Here is a 21,869-nt window from a genome sequence, read left to right on the forward strand (position 1 = left end):
GTGTTACTTATGACATCGGTCTAGATCAGCACTATTGTGCCTTCCAAACTTGTAATCTATGAATCTCAAGGAAAAAAGTAAAAAAGACAAGACACTCTCAAAGTCACTGATTTTCTGGCAAACATAGTTATCAACATTTCCAAACAAATAAATCCAGTTGTTCTCTTCTGCCCTGGAAATGTTCATTAAGCTGATATTTGTTTGTGCAACAAAGAGCCTTAGTGACCTGAAGCACTCAGCTGTTTCATGTTGCTGTGTGGGGATCCAGTGGAGACATCAGCTGTAGAAATGCCCCACTCTAACCAATGCCAGAGAAAACACAATTGGAAAAGCACTGAGCTCATCCATTCTCCCAAGGCCCTGGTTGGATTACATCATGTGTGCTCTGTATAAAGGTGACTACAGGAGAGATTTGATAGGGAAAATTGAGAGACTGAACATGGTGACCTATCTCCCAAAGTGTGTCCCATTCAGTTACCTTTTCTCCTTCTCCAGTTGTCAAACTGACTACTTACAAAACCTTTTGTAATCTTCCCCTTCCCATTTTAACATTTTTTTATCTGAAACCCACCATGGAGAAATACTTTTTGTCTTTCTTATAGGTGGCTTTGTGGCACTTTACTACTGACCAAGATGACAAGGCTACAACTTAGAATCCAGGAAATTACACATACACACACATGAAATAAAAGAAGATTAATATAATAAGTTTTGGAAGGGACATCTACAGATCATTTAGTCCAGCACCTGGCTGAAAAATGGGGCTAAATTCAGGTTTGGATTCAGAGAACTCTCCAGCCAAGTTCTGAATACCTCCAGAGGCTGGAAAACCCCGAGTCTCTCTAGAATCTACACCTTCCAAAGCCACCACATATTTGCAGTAACTCCTTCAGGATGTGCACATTTCCATTTGACACATCACTTTTTGGGAATCCCTGTGTTAGCTTGGCATCAGCTTGTGATCCTCATTAAAATAGCTCCTCAGCCCTTGACCATTTGGCCCACATCACTTCCTGGCTTATTGGAAATCAGGAAGAAAAGCTGGACCCCGAATCAGTAGTTTCTGTCTACAGGCAGGAGGCAATCACATGTTACTGATTGGATCATAGGTTTTGGAAGTCTTCCATGGAAATCTCACAGCACAGCAGATTGTTCTGGCACCTTACAATCTCAGCCTTTCTGAATCAATGCTCTAGCTTTCTTCTATCAAATATTTTCCAGATAAATCTTATTAAAAAAATTTATATGGTTTTAAAAACTTTATCACATGCATCCCATTTGCACCATGGCACAGCCCTTTCTAGCTATACCAATCCCCCCATTAGCTCTGTCTGTGAAGCAATTGTGGCAGCCCATAAAGTTTTGAGTAGATTTGGATTGCCTGCTAAGTGGGGTAAAGCAGGTTTCTAGTTTGTACTGCAGACAGACTGGGCTTTTTTCACCCTGCTGAAAAGTTGCTATGATGATAGTTACAGGAAAATGTACAGCCCTTGGGCAGCTGAAAGAAGGTGCTATGGAAAATCAAGCAGAAAGCCAAAGATCTGAAAGTGACCACAATCTTCTGATTTCCTTAATGGAACAGAACTGGAATTAATCAATTCTAAGCCATGATTTTAGCATGATCTTAGCATCAGACTCATGACACTGGCAGCTGGAATATGCCTACCTATTAGGCTGTTTGGAATAAAACAATGGCCAGGATTTTAAATACAGAAACTCAGCATACACACATCTTCCTTTAGACTTATACATGTAGGTAAAACTCTCTCTTTTTCTTAGGAACTGGGCACCCAAAACCATCAACCCTAAACACAACTACTAGGAGACATTCAGCATTATTTCATACCTATTTATTTATTAGCCTAAATAAAAATGTCAGAGCCAAATATTGATCTCCTAATTATGGAAACTTTGGCTTGTGCCTTTTTCATTTCATTAGTATCTCAACAAAGAAATAAATCAGTCTCACAACTCAAGTCTTTCTGATTGTTTCAGACTTGGGATACCATCAGGTAACAGGGAAAAACAGTTTGAAAGGAACCCTGCATCCAGGATCATGTGTAGGAAACTACTGTCAGCTCCAAAAGAGGCAAAGACTATGCATTGTTAGGTAGAGGAAAATACAGGAGTGTATTTATTTTCAAAGTACAAGCAGTGAGGAATGGGAGACTCCCTCCAAATTTCCACAAAACTTTGAAAAATATTTTGTTTGTTTGTAGAAGTCAGCTGAAGTGTAACTGGTGCCAAATGGAACCAGCTTTAAAAATCAGTAATGGCTTGTTGCCTTACTCCTATGCAGGAGTTCAAGCATAGAATTAGGAGAGTGAATGCCAACTGGAAGCAGGAACCTGTCCAAAACATTGCTGGAATTCATTCACTGATTGTTACAGCCCTGGCACCTCCAGTAAACTGACAAGTGTGCATTGTCTGAAGTGGCCCAGGCTGAAAAAGTCATTAGATGATGTTGGTTTTATAATATCTTCTTGGAAAAAACAGAATCTCAGTACCAGATGCAGGAAAATATTTATCCCATTATGGAAGAGAAGCTATCATATGACACAAGGAAAAGAAAAAATAAAAAGAGAATAATTAGTTGTTCTCCCTGTCTTATCTTTCCCTCATCACATCCTTTCTGGTATTTCTACACTTATTTTGAGTAAAAGTGCCCTTAAGTTACTTATTTTCACCTGTTCATATTCACTGCTGTGCTAAAGAGCTTACTGACTGTATTTCCACCCTAAATCTCAGCTCCATGTTCTTTTCTTCTGCAACAACTCTTCAGGCAGAAGCAGCATCTGCTGCTCTGACACCCTCCAGTCCATACCTGCCACCTTGCTATCCAGGTGCTGCCAAGTAGAAAAGACCCTGACTGAGCTCTTCAGATTTTATCTGGATCAAATCAGCTCACGACTTCAGGAATTACAGACAGAAAGTGTAATTAAACAGCCTTTTCCTCATTGGAAACTATAATAACAACTTGCACAGAACACTTCAACAAAACAAAAATAACCTATGATCTCAAAATCAGGGATAATCAGACAGTCTGTAGCTTACTCTTACTCTCAAATTGGGTGGATGGAAAAGATGCAAGGATCTGGCATAAAGGTGATTGAATGCTAGATCTACAAAGATTTTGGTGATTTAACAAATTTTCTGTAAACTCTGCCTGCTGTGGAAGATTTTGGGATGTTGTACCCAAAAGGCTGCCTTTTGCTTCAGCCATAGCATTAATCCCCTTGAAGAGAAAGAGCATTCAGGTGCATACAAGGTACTGGTTATAGCTAGCTCTGCTTCAACACTACACCCCATGAAATAAAAAATACCCATGAAATTAAAAAAAATAAATAAAAAGAAACAACAGCAACAACAAAACACTGGCAGCACTGTCCTAATGGATGGTACATTGATCCCACAAAAACAGATACACCTGCCTGGAAGCATCTCATGGAGTACCCCTCTCCCCATCCCTCCTACGTTTACAACGCTGCCCAGCTCCAGCAGGGTTTGGCACCTGAAAAAATCAAACTACTTCAAATCACCAAGCAGAGGCCAAAAGGAACAATTTTCTTCCCATTGCAAAGCTACCCAAGCAGCAAGCAAAACCACCTGGCTCCATACCAGTTCATGCTCTTAGATAGGTCTCCAGACTCTTTTCCTACTCCTTTCATGTGCACACAGTAGCCAGAATTTGTCACCTTGCAGGCATGTAATAGTTACCCATTCTCACGACACCTTTCTGTGAATGTTTTTAATTTTTTCTTTTACAATCCAACAGATCTACAAAATATGATCAAAACCAGGGGGTTCTTCAGAAGTTTTCTCTGGGAAAAAAAAAAGGAAAAAAGGAAAAAGGAAAAAAAGCAATGAGTTATAGTTATTAAAATAAGATGTAATACTGTCTTGCAGACAGTCTCTGGCTTTGTTATTTCAGGCACCCAGCCAACAGAGAGGGAAAGCAATGAGCAAATCTGCAGAGTGCAAAGTCTAATTTGAAGAATAATTATTATCATTATATTGTGAGACCATGTTCCCTCGCTGGGACCAGCATGAGGAGTTTCAGTCTCCAACTAACATTTGGCAGTAGGTTCAGAAGGTAGGGATCTGCAAGGGCCTTGCAAAAGTAACCAGTTGCAAAAGAGACAGAGCAGGAGAGAGATCTCTGGCTTTCAAACACTATGTGGAGGACACTGAGGGACACCCTGTCTCCAAGGAGCATGAAAAATGAGAGCTGTCACTGGAGCAGGGCAGGAGCAGAGGGTGTTTATGGAAATGATGACAGTCCATATTCCACCTCCAGGCATGTCTGGCAAAATACTTGCTAACTTTGCAAAACTGCAGTTTTATCCTGCTAAAGTGCCTTCAGATTTTTCTGTTTGTAAAGAGGAAGAGCTTCAAATCCAGTTAAGCACCACTTCTGTGAGAGATCCTGAGTCCAGGCTGGGCAAGCTGTCTTGTGTGCCACCTCCATCCTGGGCAATGCCACACTGCCAGAGGACAATCCCCAGCGTGACACCCAACATCAATGCTGAGCACTCAGGCAGCCCCTATAAGGCTGGATATCTAGGCATGTCAAAAGCTGATAGGAGGCATCAAATTTAGGGCCATGTGTAATCCCCCCCTCCCACTCTTATATGGAGCACAGGACTTGAGTCTTTTCTAAGAACTGAAGCACCATAGACCTGGTTTCACAAGATGTGTAACAAGCAGTAGGAGTCAGGTTTTGGGTACATTTGGAAATCCTGTCTATTTAGGCACTCAGCCCAAAGTGATGGAGGCATTGAGGTGAGTCTGACACTTGCAGCTTGCAACTTTGGCAGAGTGCACTGAGCTCCTTTGTCCACATCATTTAAATTCATTTAAATTGTATTTAATACCCTCAAAACAGGAATGCCAGCCCTTGTGCACAGAGGGCTCCTCTTATTTTAAAGTCTGGCAAAAGTAAAACCCAAAGAAAACGAGAGGGCAATCCCACAAAGCAATGCAGTATAACTGTACTGCAACAGCAACTCATCTGTATCAACAGCTGATAGGAAAAAAGATAAATGTTGGCCACAAGACACCAGGGGTTACCAAAAACCACAAGAAAAAAAAACTGTAGAAAAACTGCAATAACAATAAAATAGTAATATTATTAACAATAATTTTTAAAATTATATCCTTTAAAAGACAAGAACCATGGAAGGAATGCAGTAATATTCCTCTTTAACACTGACCAATAAAAATACAAGCTGTAAATAAAATCATTTCAGGAGCCTGGTCTGAGCTGCCACACTGAGCCCTGCTCTGATAGATGGAAGGGTAAATGGGTGAGTCTGGTAAGTGAGTCACTTTGGGAAGGCTTGAGCTTTGTAGAAGTGTCCATGAGCTTTGACATATCCTTGACACATGTCCACACATCCTCAAAGCACCTGGGCAGAGACAAATGCACGGCTCTGAAATCTCCCGGTGACCTCATTATCCGAGGGTCACTGACTGGGGCGGCTCCGTCAGCCTGGGGAAGTTTTAACCCATGACTGCTCATGTGGTCTGAAATGTTGAAGACAAAGGATTCCTCTCAGGCATTTAATTGAAAGCAGTCAAAGGCAGAAGCTTTGAGATTTTCACTTGTGTTCTGAATGCAGTAGTATGAATGGACAAAGCCAAAACATTTGCAATATAGCTGTCCAGCCCAGAGAGTGGAAGAGGAAAACTTGCCACCCCACTGCCCAAGCAGTGAGCCAGTGGGACTGCTGCATTTCACTCCTTATGGCCCTTTCATCTCTGGCCTTAAACCCCACTAAGCCACCTGCTATCAGTGACTAAGAGGAGAGAGCAGCATGCTGATGAGAAACCACAAACACAGCAGCTCCTGGGAAAACAGGGTGCTCAGTGAGGGCAGCTTCCTTTCCAAGTGGAAGAGGCAATGGTTCATCCTGGGCAGCTGACAGATAATAAGCAGCAACCCCCTCCCATGCCCAGGACTTCTGCTGAGAGGTGCTGGCAGAGCCCGTGGGACAGGGACAGAAATAGCTGTGTCCAACTGCAGCAAAAGCTGCAGGAGCTGAGATTTGTGGATGCCAAGGCAGAGAGCACCACACAGCAGCCAAACCACAGCCACAAGGGCAAGGTCTGGCACCCACCAGAAACTTGTTTTAGTGGAAAAACCTGTAAAAATGCTGGGTGAAACAGAAATCAAACCAAAGCCAGGAACTGCACTAAATCACATACTCATTTCCTTTGGGTGGCACAGGTGAAGACTCGCCTACATGTGAGCTGCAGAGCAGCCCTCTGGCCACCTCCTACTTCCAGCCTCCCTTGTTCCTTTCTCCTTCCCCATAGCGGCTGTAGCATTTGATTACTTACAAAAATAGTATTCTTTTTATATGAATATATATAAACATCTAGAGAAAAATCACTGTAATGGTCCTATTTATAGACTTATCTAGCCCATTCAGTTCAGTAATTTCCCCAAAGCTGGACTTCAGAGGATAAATCTCCACTTTTTCAGCACTTCAACATCTGAAATTTGCATGACGCCTTGCAGTTTGACATTGGTTTCCCCTGAACTTGCTGCCATCTATAAACTGAACACTGCTGGAATTCATGGACCTGAAATGCCTGTAAAACAGTAAGACTGCAACAGATCATGGAGAGGTGATCCCTGGCAGGTGAGGTAGGACAACAGCTGTCAGGAAAGGTCCTCCCCTAAAGTCTGGTTCAGCAGTGGGTGACAATAATCTAGAAGTGCTGTCAGTAAAAAACAAGGGTCAAAGAAAGAAAAATGCTCAAGTTATCAATGTACCTGACTATGTTCTGTAAATTTTTCCTCTGTGTTTCTATAAGAAAGAATATAATTCTGAAGGCAATGAAGAACAGCACTGCTACCATATCCTGGGCTGTCAGTGGCATCAGCCCAAGCAAGAGAACATAGTTAAGATCTTCCAGAAAATTGCCCAAGTTACTCTATGTTTGGCACAGTCTCCAAGTGAATTACTCTCTAAAGTTACAAAGAGATTTGCTATTAACCTCATCCAGGCCAAAGTTTTACCCAATATTTGGATTTTGAAGACCTCCTTTATTGCAGTATTCTAAATATAACATTACTTTATCTTGGCTTCTGGGCCCCACAAAATCCCGTTATAATTAATCTTACTTCTACAATAACTCTGGCTCAAAGGATGCTGTCATAATGACCATGAATATAATTGCCTCACCATGCTGCAAGCTGTAGTAAATCATCAGCCACCATAGAAGAGATCAAAGAAGGCTAATTAAACTGTATCCTCAGCTGTCTGCTGCAGACATTTCAAACTGCTTTGGCTCCCAGCTGGAAATCAGTTCTTCACAAGAGCTAAAGCAACTCTGAACAAAGACCAAGAAAAATATATACTTGTACTTAAACAGCTGTTTAGTTTGTCAAACTGCAATAAAATGCTGAAAACGCAACCAGTAGATAATGAATAATACAGTCAAAAGCACCTATAAGAATCATCCAACTAGTGAGAAACAGGAAAGCAGGTACATAATGTATTGAATGGTCTTGATTTCAGTCATGTAGAAACAGCACACCCTAATTTTCTTAATTAGAAAAGTGTAAAACGTAGAAGTTCTTGGCAAACCTCCTTGGGTTATCAACAAATATAACTAGTTTCCTAATGAAGAAATTATAGTGTTTTCTAAGGACATTTATTGATTTCAGAACAACTGAGACTGTACTAAAAAGCTGATCCTTGATCCCTCTACCTGGAGCTAGGAGTCAGATTAACTTGAAGGAAATTATCCCTATCTCCCAAAGACTTCCTAAATTAACAAAAATGAAGAGCAGATAAACTCACAGTTTTAACCAATACAAAAAAAAAAGACTTGGATTTTAAAAGTGAGTTACCAGATCATAGAATTTGTTCCCTGTCAATGCAAAATATGTGATGTTTCTAAGGAATTAAGATCTGGCACTAAGATGTTCTTTGGGCTTTTTGGTGTTGAGATGAATTCTGGCTGACCACCACAAACTGCAGCAGATTGGCCCTGGCCTGTTTCCTACAAAATATGTTTCTGAGTGGTATCAGTGACTGATGCAGATAAAGCTGCCCTGACTGACTCACCAGAGTTCAGTATAAACCTCAAAAAGTCTGTGGACTTCTAAGAACTGTTGTTATTCTGCATTTCTTCACAGAAAAATGAAGGAGGTTCACCTCTTCATTACTGCAGAAAGAACCATTGTTGAGAAGTGAGAGGAATAATCTTTGACACAGACTCCTGCTCAGCCCCAGAAAGAGCTGTGCTGCCTTCCCCATTATTGAAAGCGTAGAAGCCCCTATTATGAATGATGACCTAAAAATGGAGCTAGAGAAAAAAGGGGAAAAATTCATACTTCTGAAATAGTGATTAAAAAATGAAATACTTTGGTGAAGAATGAATATTTTATTTACAAAAGCAATCTTGATGCAGCTTGATCCTCATCCTATGAATTTCTTTTAATAACACATTTTTCTACATGCACAACACCCTCCATCACTCACAGTGACCTGCTTTCTCCCCTCCCTTCTTCAGATTCAGATTCAATGCTACAGACCTTGCAGGGAGTGGTGAGGAAAGAGAGAGCCCAGCAGGGGAGCTCAGCTCAAAAGGAAAGGAAAAACTATGCATTTCAGCTACAAAATCTGAAAAGGCAACAAAGCAGCATTCCTAAATCATTGTATTTCTGGGTTTGGAAATAATACAAAATACTTTTTTTTTTCCTCCACGAAGTGGAATTTATGGAAAAATTGTTTTCCAGAAAACATAGCTCTAAAAAACTGTATAAAAATATTTTCCTTCCAAAGATAAACCCCATATTCATATCAGGATTTAATTTGTTTACTCAAAAAATTTTAGATGAAGGACTCTTTCATGTAATTTCATAAGACATGAGCAAAAAATTTTTGGAAAATTTTATTTTACTTATACCCCCAAAAATATTGCTTTTTGTGTTGAAAGTCAGTAGGATACAAAGTATGTCGAAATATGTCTCTATTTCCATGCCATAGGCAGAAACAGAAAATCCAGGGAAAAGTTGCTGTCATCAATTGATCTCAACTCCTAAGAATCTTTCCAGAGCTTCACCCTTTCCCCTCAATTGTGCACTTGCAGGGGCTCCTGAGTGACAATGGAAACATCTACACATGAAGTAGGGCACAAAGGAGGCATCAAGGATATCACATGAAGATTGAGTCCCCAGTATGGCAATCAGTTTATCATGAGAAGCAAAAGCAGAAATTAAGATATTACCATTGTAATAACAGCTATTTCCCACAGGAAAATTAATGTCTACAAGCAAGTAAAAGTTTGGGACATTTTTTCTATTTGGTGTGGTGATTAAGCCCAAACAATCACCTCAGTGTGGCTCAGCCCAAATACTATTTTACTGTTATTAGGAGAAATGAAATTAGAAAAGTGAGCTTTGGGCCAAATGAAAATAATTGCTTAACCTAAATTAGAACCTTGTTTTATTTTCAGGCTATTTCACTCCTTTTATAAACCTTTCTATATATGTTTATTTTCAAATGGAAATACTGCCTAAAAATGGCAAGCCCAAAAATTAAATTTTCAACACATGGAAAAGAATCTTGGTGCCATTTTCTATGACCATTTTATCTTGTTTCTCCCTGCTTTTGCTATATCCAATGTACACTGTTCACTCAGTCCTGAGGGTAGAGATTTCTCGGGTCAAACTATCAGCACCCCTCAGGCAGATTTCTCCATCTCCATAAGGCTCAACCCTACAGAAAAGTGGGAAATACCTTGGACAAATTACACCTCAGAAGCACCTATTTCTCCCACTGACTATAAAAGGCCTCTAAGCAACTAGCTCAGGTGGCTCCTTCCAACATGCCAGGGTTACAAGGCAGGTGAGCCAAACACCACCCCTGTAACCTGCCCTTACTACAGAATTTGTGTTTCTGCACCAAGAGGAGCTGCCCAGCTGCACTCCAGCACCTTTGAGCAATGGGTGACATGTATGGCCTTTGTGGTCTGGATTATTCCAGATTAATTTCCACTCCAACTGAATAAACCTCTTTAGTTCAGCTCTAGTTATTCCAGTTTTGGCCATAAAACAGGAGTGTCCCTTAAGTGGCTCTTTGTTCTTTACACAGCATTAGTAATAAGAGCTGTGCTTATTAACTCTTTGGAAGAAAAATTCAAGGCTGAGATATTCAAGGCTGAGTATAATATTCAAGGCTGGTAAGTAGGAAACTTTCCCAGTTACCAGTACAACAAAATATCATTCTTTTATAACTGATTAAAACAACATCTAGATGTTTCTCCAGGCAGAGCAACCTCAGAGAGTATCCTAGGAGTAAAACACAAAAAATACAGTGTCTATTCTTTAGTGAGGTCTGTACATCAATTCTCACCTGTCCTCCTGTCCCAGCCTCTATATTTTCCCTGTGACATGTACAGGAGAGCTGGACCTGGGGGGAGTGAGCAGGAGAGGGAGCAGTACTCAGAGGAAATGGAGGAGCAATTCCTGGGGCCACAGGCACTATGGGGTACAAGAAACATCCTTTAGAGTGCAGTGCTTTGCTTGCAGCAGCAGCATTAGAGGATGCTGCTAGGAAAAGCTCTGGACATTTTCTGCAGGGCACTGCTCCTGTACACTGCCAGTGTCCGAGGTCACTGGGTTAGGGACAATGGAAGATTCAGCCTTGACCATTCTCTGTAATATCCATTTCTGTCCATAAATTCATCTGAGCCTTCACTCTGCTTCCAGACACTGTGTGCCCTCCAATGGCAGCATGTTCCTGAAGTTCACTGTACAGCCTGTAAAATTTGCCTCCCAATTTTTTTTTCCAAGAGGTATATCAGATTTATTAAATGCTGGAAGTATTCCTTTCTCTCCAGTGACGTGAAAGGGCACTTGTATGCATCATTCAGATGATTAAGGGAGGTGAGTCACTGTTCACTTCTTAAAGATATTTCTTAAGCTTGTGACTGCATACAACAGTATTTTTAATTGTTTCTCTTTAATTACTAGTTAAAATTCAAAGCCAAACATTCCCACATATATGTACAGATATACATAGACCTATGTATGTAGGCATGTTTTCCTCTTTGTGTTTCCACCAGATCTTACATGAGTCATGTCCTTCTTCCTATATCAGGGACATTCATAAAACTAACTGTAGCCATAAGAACCTCTGTGTCCAGAAGTTTTTTTGCATATGACAATTTAATCTAACCTCCCATCTCACAGTCCACAAATTTGAATGAACTTTCCAGAACTTCATATGGAGATTGCTGCCACTAACCTCAGGGAGTGCATGCATGGCTGTGGTGCTTCAGCTGCAGCTGACTTCCAGGGGCCACCAGTGCTCTCTCACTCCTCCTCCTCAGCAGGGCAGGGGAAGATTTAAAGATTAAAAACCTCATGGCTTGAGATAGGGACAGGGAGATCATTTACCAATTATTGTCACATTAAAAAAAATTATAAAAGAAAAATTTAAAAACCCTGACTCAATTTGGGGAAAAATAGTTTGATACATTGTCGATTTAAAAATAGGGCAGGATAGTGAGAAACAAAAGCAAAACTAAAAACACTTTTCTTCTTGCTCCCCTTCTTTCACCCTCAGCTTCACTCCTTCATTCCCACTCTTCTGCTTCCTCCTAAAAATGGCTTTGTCAGTTTAGAAAGCAGCTCACTGCATTTTAGTTCATGTTTTTTTGCATTTCAAATCCATAAATGTCATGTATTCCACTTCAGGACAGTTCTTGGTAGTTTCACTCATGCTGAACAGTATTTTCTCATAGCTACATTAACAGGCCTGTTTGAGTAAGCTCTTTATGAGAGGAGAGAAGAGTGAGAGGAGACCTGCTGGCTTTTAAACTGAGCCTTTAAGTCAGAGAAAAACAGAAAACACAGGTTTGGACCATCCCACTCTTCTCCCCACCTCAAATAAATACAACTACAGCAGGGGAAAAAAAGCAGATTCCTACAGTTTGAAGATGAGATTCCCTTTAACCTCTTAATGGACTGCATCCTGAGGTCTGTCAGTAGCATCACACACACATTCCCATTATCCACCATGAAAGATCAAGCAGAGAATGGGGGAGAGAATTGATTTCCTGCCCACAGAGTGGCAGCTCCAGCACAAGTCAATGTTATCTGGAGCACTAAAGTGGAACAGGGCACTTTAGGATAAAGGCTTAATGCTTTATCTGCTCACATAAATACTTTCAGATAAAAGAAATTGGATTGAAATAACATTCCAACTGTGACACCAACTGACAGGAGTCAGGGAGTACCCAAGATAAGGCCACATCCTTTACCCTCTGCAAAAAAAGGAAAGAAAAGGCTATGTTCAACTTAAGACTGAAACATCAGCTTCATCTGTGAGTTACCATCCCATGAGCCTGGTGTACAGATCCACATGGACCTGTGAAGGCAGGAGGCAGATTCACTGCGAGAGTCATAGCTCAACACCATAGAATTTTGTTGTTCCAGGCTCTTCCTTCAAAGACATCAGCTTAGCTACCAGTTCAGCAAGACACCTGAGCAGGCCCTTCAGATGCTCTGCTGCATGCAGGGTTTGTGAAACCACACTCACAACTTCTGAGTTTTGACTAGAGAAGCAGGCTCTTCTTTCAAATTTACTCCTTCAGGTTTCCTCTCTGGAAGCATGGTTCCATTTCTCCTCCCACTGCCCATTTCACTCAGACAAATCTGTATGAGTCCAGGTCCTGCTGGCAAAATTTCCAGCTGGCTTTACTTGAGTATTTTGACTTAAAAAGAAGGAACAGATCCCCAGTTTTTATCCCTGCATCATCTGGAAAATGTCAAATTGTCATTCGCTGAGAATTTGCACAAGAGAAGATTTTATTAAGCTTAAATGAGAAAAAGGAAGAACACATCATTTTATTCCCAAAACTTACCATGGATTTTGGCTGATGTTGTGAGATTCTGCTCCCCTTGAACCCCTAGACCAAGAAAAGAAAACTCAAAAAATGCATCAGGTAGGGGTAACTTTAACAAGATTAGGATAGAGAGGACTCTGCTTTGAACATGCTTTTATGACCAAATACCAAGGATGCAGACAGCCAGAGGTAGGACAAATTGCCTTACATAATGCAAATATTGCATAATTATTTATATTACATAAATGTATAGGGATCTGACTTAGATATAATCATATGCCATTTTCAGTAACTCCCAAGGGTTGTCCCTGACAGCTCTCCAAGCAAAGATTGATTCAGAAGAACATCTGAGCACATGCATAACCCTTAGTGGGTGTCTGGTCCTGTTGAAATAAATAGCTGACTAAATAGCTTTAATGAATTGGAATCAGTAGCTGTGTGAAATAAATAGGGAATGCTCATAACCAGCGAGCACTACAACAAATAAACCCTGAAACAATCCAGACAATTTGTCCAATTTCTCTTACATTTGAAAGGTAACATTAAAGGCATAAACTTTATCACTACAAGATAAACGCTCCATTTCTAAGACTACACCCTGACCCTGTCAAGTCAAAATGAAAAATGGGAGCAGACAAAAATTAGAAGGAGGGACTTGATACAAATTGCAATTGTATATCTCAACTAAGTGCTTGGTGACTCAGAGTTACCACTCAGAGTTTCACAACATTAACAAAGGTTCCACTCAAATATTTCTAAAATAAAAGCATTCATGCTTTTTCCTTTTATCAATGGGGGGGGGGAAGTAATCCAAATCACAAAGATAACATTCCCTTTAAATGTTATTCTTTTCCTGGAACATGAAAAACAGCAAATCCTTGCACAACAGATAGATTATGGGCACTCCAGCTTCTTACAGAGCCTGGCACTCTAAGTCTGTAACCATCTAGAGGTCAGAAGACACACTTGAAATATTAATTTTAAATACTAGTAAATAATATCCACAAACATTATTGTTAAGGTTTCAGCTGACTACAGTATGTTAATAAATGGCTTTCAGCCATTTTGGTACAGACTGTAATATGTAAATGCAAATGCAACAGACAAATTTGTAGAAATTAGGTCCATAAAGTGAAACTAAAAAGACTAACCAGGATATTAAAATTTCTAGACTTAAATGCTCTCCCAATAAACCATCTTCTTTGCCACTGCTGGAGATTAAATACTAGACTAGAATGCCCATTGGTCCAAACAGTATGGTGTTCCTTATGTTATAATTTATAGCCATTTGTGGTTAGTTAAGCCCAGCAAAATAGTTCCATGCAGCAAAAATCTCTGTCTTCAAAAGTTTGTCAGGGGAAAGTCTACAGAATGCACACCCACACACTCTGGTGTCTAAAGTTTCAATATAAGTTTTGTAAGCACTTCAACATGTGGAGCCCTACTGAATCTCCAGTGTTGATGCAGAGAATTTCAAAAGTTCACATACCTGTTCAGCTTTCTGCCATACATATACCTGCTTCACTAAATCATCCTTTGTTGACCTGTCAAGACCAATCTACAGATTAACATGCACCTCAGATTGACAAACAGCGTACTTTGGGAGAATGAGACTCAAAAACTGACCCTCTGGGCAGGTTGCAGTTCAAGAATAAGACCACAGATTTCTGAATACAGATATTTGTGGGCCAGCAATTCCATTACAGAGAGAAACAGTTATCAGTTCAGTTGCCTAAACACCGGGATTTTCTGCCATCAAAGGCACCCATATCTGGGCCCATTTGGGCTTGGAGAGTCAACACAAAGTTTATAGGAGACCCATACTTGTTTGGAGCAACAGATGGAGCCAGAAAAGTTCTGGATGCCTGAGGTCATGTTAAATGACACTGAATGCCTGAAACAACTGAGTCAGTTTAGAGAGCAGCTACAGATAAGGAGAACCTTCTCAGTAAGAGACAGCTACTGCCTAGAGAGCTGAATGTGCCCAAAGTTTAATGACAGAGTTTAGTCAGTTGGTGATTCAGTTGCCCAAGCAGAAGTATCTGGTGCCACTGGAGCTGTCCAGAGCGTCTGAGACATCCACACAGGGCTTATGAACAGATGTCTATCCAGAGTACCAGCCATGCACCAAGAGTACCTGGACATCTCAGGTGTGCTTAGAAGCTTTCAGTCTCCTATAACAGCAGTTGGAGACTTCACTTACAAATACACACCAAAGCCCAAATACTTTCATACTGAGAAGAAACCTGCCCACAGAATTCTGTCTTGGTGATGAATGTACACCCAAAGAAACAGCAACTGCCACCCACAGGCCTCTGCTGTTCCTAAATGGAACATGTCTCCTCACAATGTATTTTAAATGTGGCGATTACAGGCAGGAAAGCACTGTCTCCATCTCACAAAGGCACCTTCCATTGGCAGCATCAAGTAATAGATAAGATGGGGCACTGGAGCTTTGAGGAGGAGATAACACCAACATGTGAGCAGATTTCCATGCATATGTAAGAATGGGTGCATATTTATCAATAGAGTTTGATCAGTCTGACTGATTGCACTGAGTTAGTGTACTGCATCTTTATTTTTGACTGTGCTGTACTACAGCAGTAAGCTGCCACTGCACAACTGTTCTGGTTTCAGGTTAAGCACAATTTAGTCAAAGCCAAATATTTCAAGATAACGTCAGAAGAAGATTTAGTGCCACAATCTGTCATAGGAAATCAAGCCTAAATCCATAATACATAACCCAAGGCCCAGCCTTTACCATATGAAGTATCATTCAGAGTGTGATCAGTTTAGCAAAGATTGTCATTCTCTACTGCCCTATCCTGGCTGTGTCACTGAAGGCTCAGCTGTCCTGACTTTTTTTTTTTTCACTCCCCTGCTTCCATTAGCTGCTTCTCCAAAGAGAAACAACTTAGCCTAACACAGCACTAGCTTTTGTTTTACATCCATTTTCTGCTGTGGAAAACAAATAAGAGTTTTCTATCAAAGAGGATGAACATTGCACATTATGTTCCATCATCTTTAAAATGGGCCACAATTTCTGCCTCAGTCTCACCTCTTCCGTGGTATTGTTCCACGGGAAGAGAAATAGACAGAAGATTGACCTTGCAAGGCTCCAAATGCGAGAGTGTTTGTAGAAAAGGAGCAGTTGCTTATTATGGCTTTCCTGATCTGACAGAGAAGAGCACATGGTCAGAACAAGGGAAGTCCAGCCAGGCAATAAATATGGAGTGAAAAAATACATTAACACACTCACTTACCACACACAATGTCACATAAATCATGTGGAGTACCATTCTCTCTGGCTGAACTGTAGCTGAGTGCAGTGAGTTTGGCTTTCTAGTCCTTAAGACTGTTTGCACATCTAAGAGCCTGTTAAGAGCTGAGATGTGAAGTTGACCTCTTTTCTATACAGATCTCTGCTGAGGGCAGAAACAGCCATATTTTAACACAGTGCTGGGCAGAGGGTTGCAGACAAGGCACACTTAAATGCTGAGCTCTCGTTTGCACATCATGCCCTATTTTCTAGATTTGTTTCTTCCTACATAATTATTTATGTAGGTTGAAAATAATTATTTATTCTTTCTGTTTATGGAAACCCAGCACCAGGACTCTGCAAACATTGTTTCTTTCCGACCATAGAAGGAAGTAAGAGCCAGTGCAGTTAAGTAAGAAAGGTTCCCTTGCTTGTGCTTGGTAGTGAACTTGTCTATTATGGCTCCAGCCAAAATCCTGCTTTCATTCACAACCACAATTATTTTCTATTTTAAATTCTCCTTCTTTCTTTTTTTCCCCAAACAAATCAGACCTCCTGTTCATTCTTTCTTTGAACAGAGAAAAGAATGGCTGAAGCTTCCTTTTTCCCAACATCTCTTCTATTGCTTTATATCCTCTCTGTAAAGCACCCTTGTGGTACATCAACAGATATTTCCCATTTTATGGAGGAAAGCATCCTTAAAAGCTAATATAAGAAAACTACTGGTGTCAATGAGCCATGAGATCACTCTCTAAAAGATATCAGCAATATACATGGATGTTACAACTGAAACTTAATGCCCTAGAGCTTCTGCTTGTTCTAAAGAATCTTAACCTTCCCTTTACTGTGGTTAAATCTTACTAAGCCACCATCTGCCACATACAGTTTTGTTTCTGACTTCTCTAAGTGGAAATCTGGAAAAAATCACCTGGAATTAAGTTCCTTCTTATGTTCAGTGAAAGCATAAAGACCAAAGAAAAGCAATAGAACTATGAGTAAGATAAGATTAAAATTGCTTTAGTGATCTATTTCTCGGGAGTGAAGGAAAGTTGAGAGGAAAAGAAGCTCTGGCAATTCATTTTTGCATGCACCCTGCCCTTATTTATACATAACCTGAATTTCTGGGTGGCTACAGAAGTGTGCTGTTAAGAGCACAGAGGTAGGCTCAGAATAAAATGCATAGGGCACCATTAAGATTCATGCAGCCTCTGCTTCCTGATGTTCTGTATCTCCAACCTGTACCAATGCAATTCTGTTTGCATTCCCAAAGCACAATCCTACTCTTTTTGCACATAGATTATGATGGGGTGAGTTACTGTTACACAAATGACTGAGGCTTCCAGGAATATGTCTTAAAAAATCATAGTAAATGCATTATGGTACATGCATAATACCATGCTATTTAGTGACAGACCATAATCCTCCTTTCAATCATTATGGTCTATCATATCACTTGAGCCTTAAAGCCTTGGGAATGAAGAGACCACAGTGGTTTCCGTGGAGCCAGTCTGTAGTGCTGCAAAATATAGCTGTTACATGAAGACAACTTCAGCCCAGATATTCATAATTGCTGAAATTTTTTTGGAAACCAATCACTGAAAAAAAAATATAGTAAGCATCCTTGTGAAAGAATAACTGCATGTTTTTATATAAACACATCACTTCAATGGGCTATCTCATGGAATAATGATATTTAAGAGTCATAAAATCCAAAGGATATTTGCTGCAAATTTTTTTGCATAGGTATCCAAATTATATTTGAATGCAGTTTCCTTTGCAAAAATTAGGGGCCTGATTTCGATGTTTGGCAGTATTTCATGGCACAGTTTTATAAAGTGTTGTAAGTGCTTGCCTATCCTAAGGGATGAGGATAGCCTTAATTTTGCAAGGCAAAACTTCCCAGCATGCAATCATTGTAAAAGTGAGTTTGTCAACTATACTTTAGAAACAGAAATGTGATGATAAAATCTGATGATTGATCACTATACCCAGATGTTTGGATAAGTAAAATCAAGTTCTAAAATTCATTGATTTTTCTCATGGAACTCACAGAAACAATACTCCATCACTACAATATAACAAAGATTAATATACAAGTTTTTAGCTTGAGCAGATCTGTACATGTGTGTTAATATGTGCATCCCTGAAACTTAAATTCACTGAGTATTGATCCATCAAGTGACAGCACACAGAGAATTTAAGATTTCTTTTTCTGAAAGTCATAATTGCTACATTTCAACTGCTTATTAAGCAAATGTTACGTACCACTGCATCCTAGCACTTCCAGATTCCTTCTATTTCCTAACAAGTTGTCCATATTCCTGGTGATTGCAGTCCTTGTGATTGTGCCAGGAGCATGACTTGCAATGAGGCACCCTGGCTAGGCTTTGTTTCACAAAGAAATTTATTTCCTCATTTTACAGCCTTATGCATCATTCTTCATTTTACAAGCAGGGTGGAGACCCCCAAGAAGATGAGATGGGCATCTCAGGAGGCTCTCCCAATGAGAAATGTTTGCAAATAAATAAATCACCCCAGAGCTCGGAGGTTTGCTTTGCAGATACACGAGTGCACACACACGTGCTCACAGCTCCTCCTTCCATCCAAGGCTTTCTTTGTCCTCCATCATTTCTCAGGGAGTGCAGTATATCAGTTTCTACACAGGCTTTTCACCCACTAAATCACAAGAAGTTGTTTTCTCTCAGCCTTCAGGAACCTCACAAACAGTGACTTCTTCCTTTATTTTTCTAGTAGGTTTAGTGGGTTTTTTACTGTTCACAACCAAAGACAAGAAATGAGAAGGAAATCAGAGAAAGGCAGCATCCACCACTGAAAAACACAGCTTTTACTGTCATTACAAAACAAAGCAAAACCTGTCAGTATGCTCATATTCAACGTGTTAGTTCAGGCCCGTTTTCCTAAACTTGACTTTTCCATAGCTACATATTTTACCTAGAAAAATGGCAATAATCTCCCAAGTTTCTCAAAGTAAATCCCCACACACACCTGCTGGTTTCTTTCCACATCCCCCTACAGATATGTGGAGGTTTTCTCTTCCCAATCATCACAGAAGTGCTGGATTCTGAGCTAACACTTGTCTGACAGCACACTAGACTATGAATAAGGGTCTGTAATATCCATGAGGAAGAAAATATTGCTCATTTGTCACAGTGCAATCACTTTAGGGTGCCTAAAGAAGCCAGCAAGCACCAGGCTTAGAATAAACCCAAAGAAAGCAACTTTTACCTTGAGCACAAGCACTGTGGGATTCCTACCACAGAGCACTGTGGAGCCTAAAAGCACTAACTGGATCCTCAGAAGAAATGCTTCAAACTTCCTGAATCGATCCATGACTGCTAAAACTCATCCTTTCTTGGATGGGGGAATCTCCAAACTCCTGCTCATGAGAAGTGGGGAGGATAAACTCCAGAAATAATCACATAAAAGAATAGTCAAGAACTAACTTTCTCTAGTGCAGCAGCTGCTTCTGTCATCAGTGGCAGTGGGAGATACATGTTCCTTGTTATTTTTAATCCTGTCATTACCAGCAAAATCTCAAAACTTTAAAATCAAGTTATGGCTGGTAAGTAGAGGCACAGTTTCAGTTACTTAGCTTTTAAGTCCTTCAATAGAATGTATTCTACTTCAGTTCTCAATTCCCTAAAAAACTCCACATAATCTTCAGCAGAAAAATTTATCAACAACAGTTAAAGAAGTTTATTTATGTATGCATATGCTTTTTTTGCAAATATTTTAGAACCAAAATGTTCTTTGTCTTAGTATTAGCTAATACTTTACTAAGTTTATTAGACTAATAACTTACAGATATCTATGATTAAAAAAACAGCATCTAACAAGAACAAAAAGTCTGTGAAAATTTTCATCATTAATCTTTTTCTGATTGCATTTCTTGGTCCAATAAAAGACTTTGCACTGGCTAACTTACCATAATTCCTGTCTTCATTTTCATACTTTGGTTTTCTACTTGTCATGGGAATGTGATTCCCATTTTCTGAAATATGATTAATGAGTGAAAAGTATTGCTTTCATACTACATCATACATCATTTGAATCGCAAAAATATGAAAATATCGCTGACCAAGATCTCAGACAGACTGTACAGCTAATCAGACTCTGGAGGTGGGCCCAAACCAAAATCTCAGCTTCAGAAAATATGAGGTTTTTGGAAATTTGCAATGCAGAGTTAAATACCATCATTTTAACTCACTTCTAATTATAACAGCCTGGACTTACAATGCAAATGTACTGTATATCCTGAATCTACATTGTGTGAGTCAATGGCAAAAGTCCCACTGACTCCCACAAGATCCAGCATCATCCTCAGAATTAAATCAACAAAAATAGTTACACATTTGGGCTTGTTTTCATTTAAGTGGAAACCTGCAAATCCTTTCTATGTTTCCTAGCAAAGTAAAATATTTTTAATATATAATCAGTCCTGTAGTTCTTAATCCACAAAGGGTAGCAATGTTATAAACCTGCAGCTTCCTTTTACCGCAATAGCATTTTCCTTCTACTTTTCAATTTCTGTATGAGGCTTGTCTCACTTCAATACCTTGGCATTTGCTATCTCCAGCAAGTCCCATAACAAGCTGGACAGGTATGAGCATTCTTAGAGCTCACAGCTAACACTGATTTTGTTAGTCTGCTGTAGCTACACGTAGGGAAAGCAGAAAGTCTTCTGAGCTCAGGGAAAGCCTCAGATACACTTAGTTGTTAACTCTCAGTGCCCACATTTATTTCAATCCATATCCCAATGTCTGGGCCATGAGTCTATCATACCACTGAATTCCCATTCTCTTTCCTGCCTTCTCAGTCTTTACAGTATCTCCCAAATAAGTCGATTTTACCCATCCTTTTAAGAAGCCCACGGTGTATATGGAAAATATACATAATTTTCCAGTATTACAATGTCCCAGTACACAAGCCAAGAAATGTATATCTTGAATCCTTAAAGGATTAAATCTGTTTTGACAGTTACTGTAAGTACAAAGGAATTCCACAAAATCTATAACTGCAGTGCAGTTTAACAAGCCTTCAGGTTAAGATCATGTTCCCCCCTTTCAGTTCAGACTGTGTGATCCTTTTAAGAGGGATAAATGAGTTGCAAAAACCATGTAGGGAAATTAAGATTGTTCACAAACCAAGTGGTAATCATGGCATTACTAACTGTCTGTAATGCATCTTCAGTGTTTCCTAAATGCACAAATGCCTTCTCAGACTTCCAAAGGTATGGGCTTTGTAAAGTGACTAAACTGAATGGAAAGAGGTCCAGAACCATGAACACTGACTTCATAGCTGACTGCTGGAAACTGGGCTGTAGGGTTTGTAAAATATTGATGGAAACTTTTTGTACTTGAAGTTTGAAAGTCTTAATAAAATTCCATCAGCATCCATTTCCATTAGCTAATAATTATCACATTCTGGATGTTGAAGTTAGGGAGGATATATTTAACCTAAAATTCATATGTGTGAATTCTGTAAGAAACTGCAAAAGAGAAAGTTGTGCCCTTAAACAGCACATGGAAACTAGGCTGAATTGAGCAAAAAACAACAATATAATATATCAGAGCTTTACAGCCTAGAGTGGGGAAATAAACTTTACCCATTGACAGAACTGGAGTTCTGTAAAGGTGGAAGGTCTCCTCCTGCTGTGGTTTAAAATTCACCTTCTGTAAACCCACCAAGTGTCCACTGCTACTCCAATAGCCACGCTGGA

The sequence above is a fragment of the Sturnus vulgaris genome, chromosome 1, assembly GCF_052056855.1.
Source record: "Sturnus vulgaris isolate bStuVul1 chromosome 1, bStuVul1.hap1, whole genome shotgun sequence".
Classification (NCBI taxonomy): Eukaryota; Metazoa; Chordata; class Aves; order Passeriformes; family Sturnidae; genus Sturnus; species Sturnus vulgaris.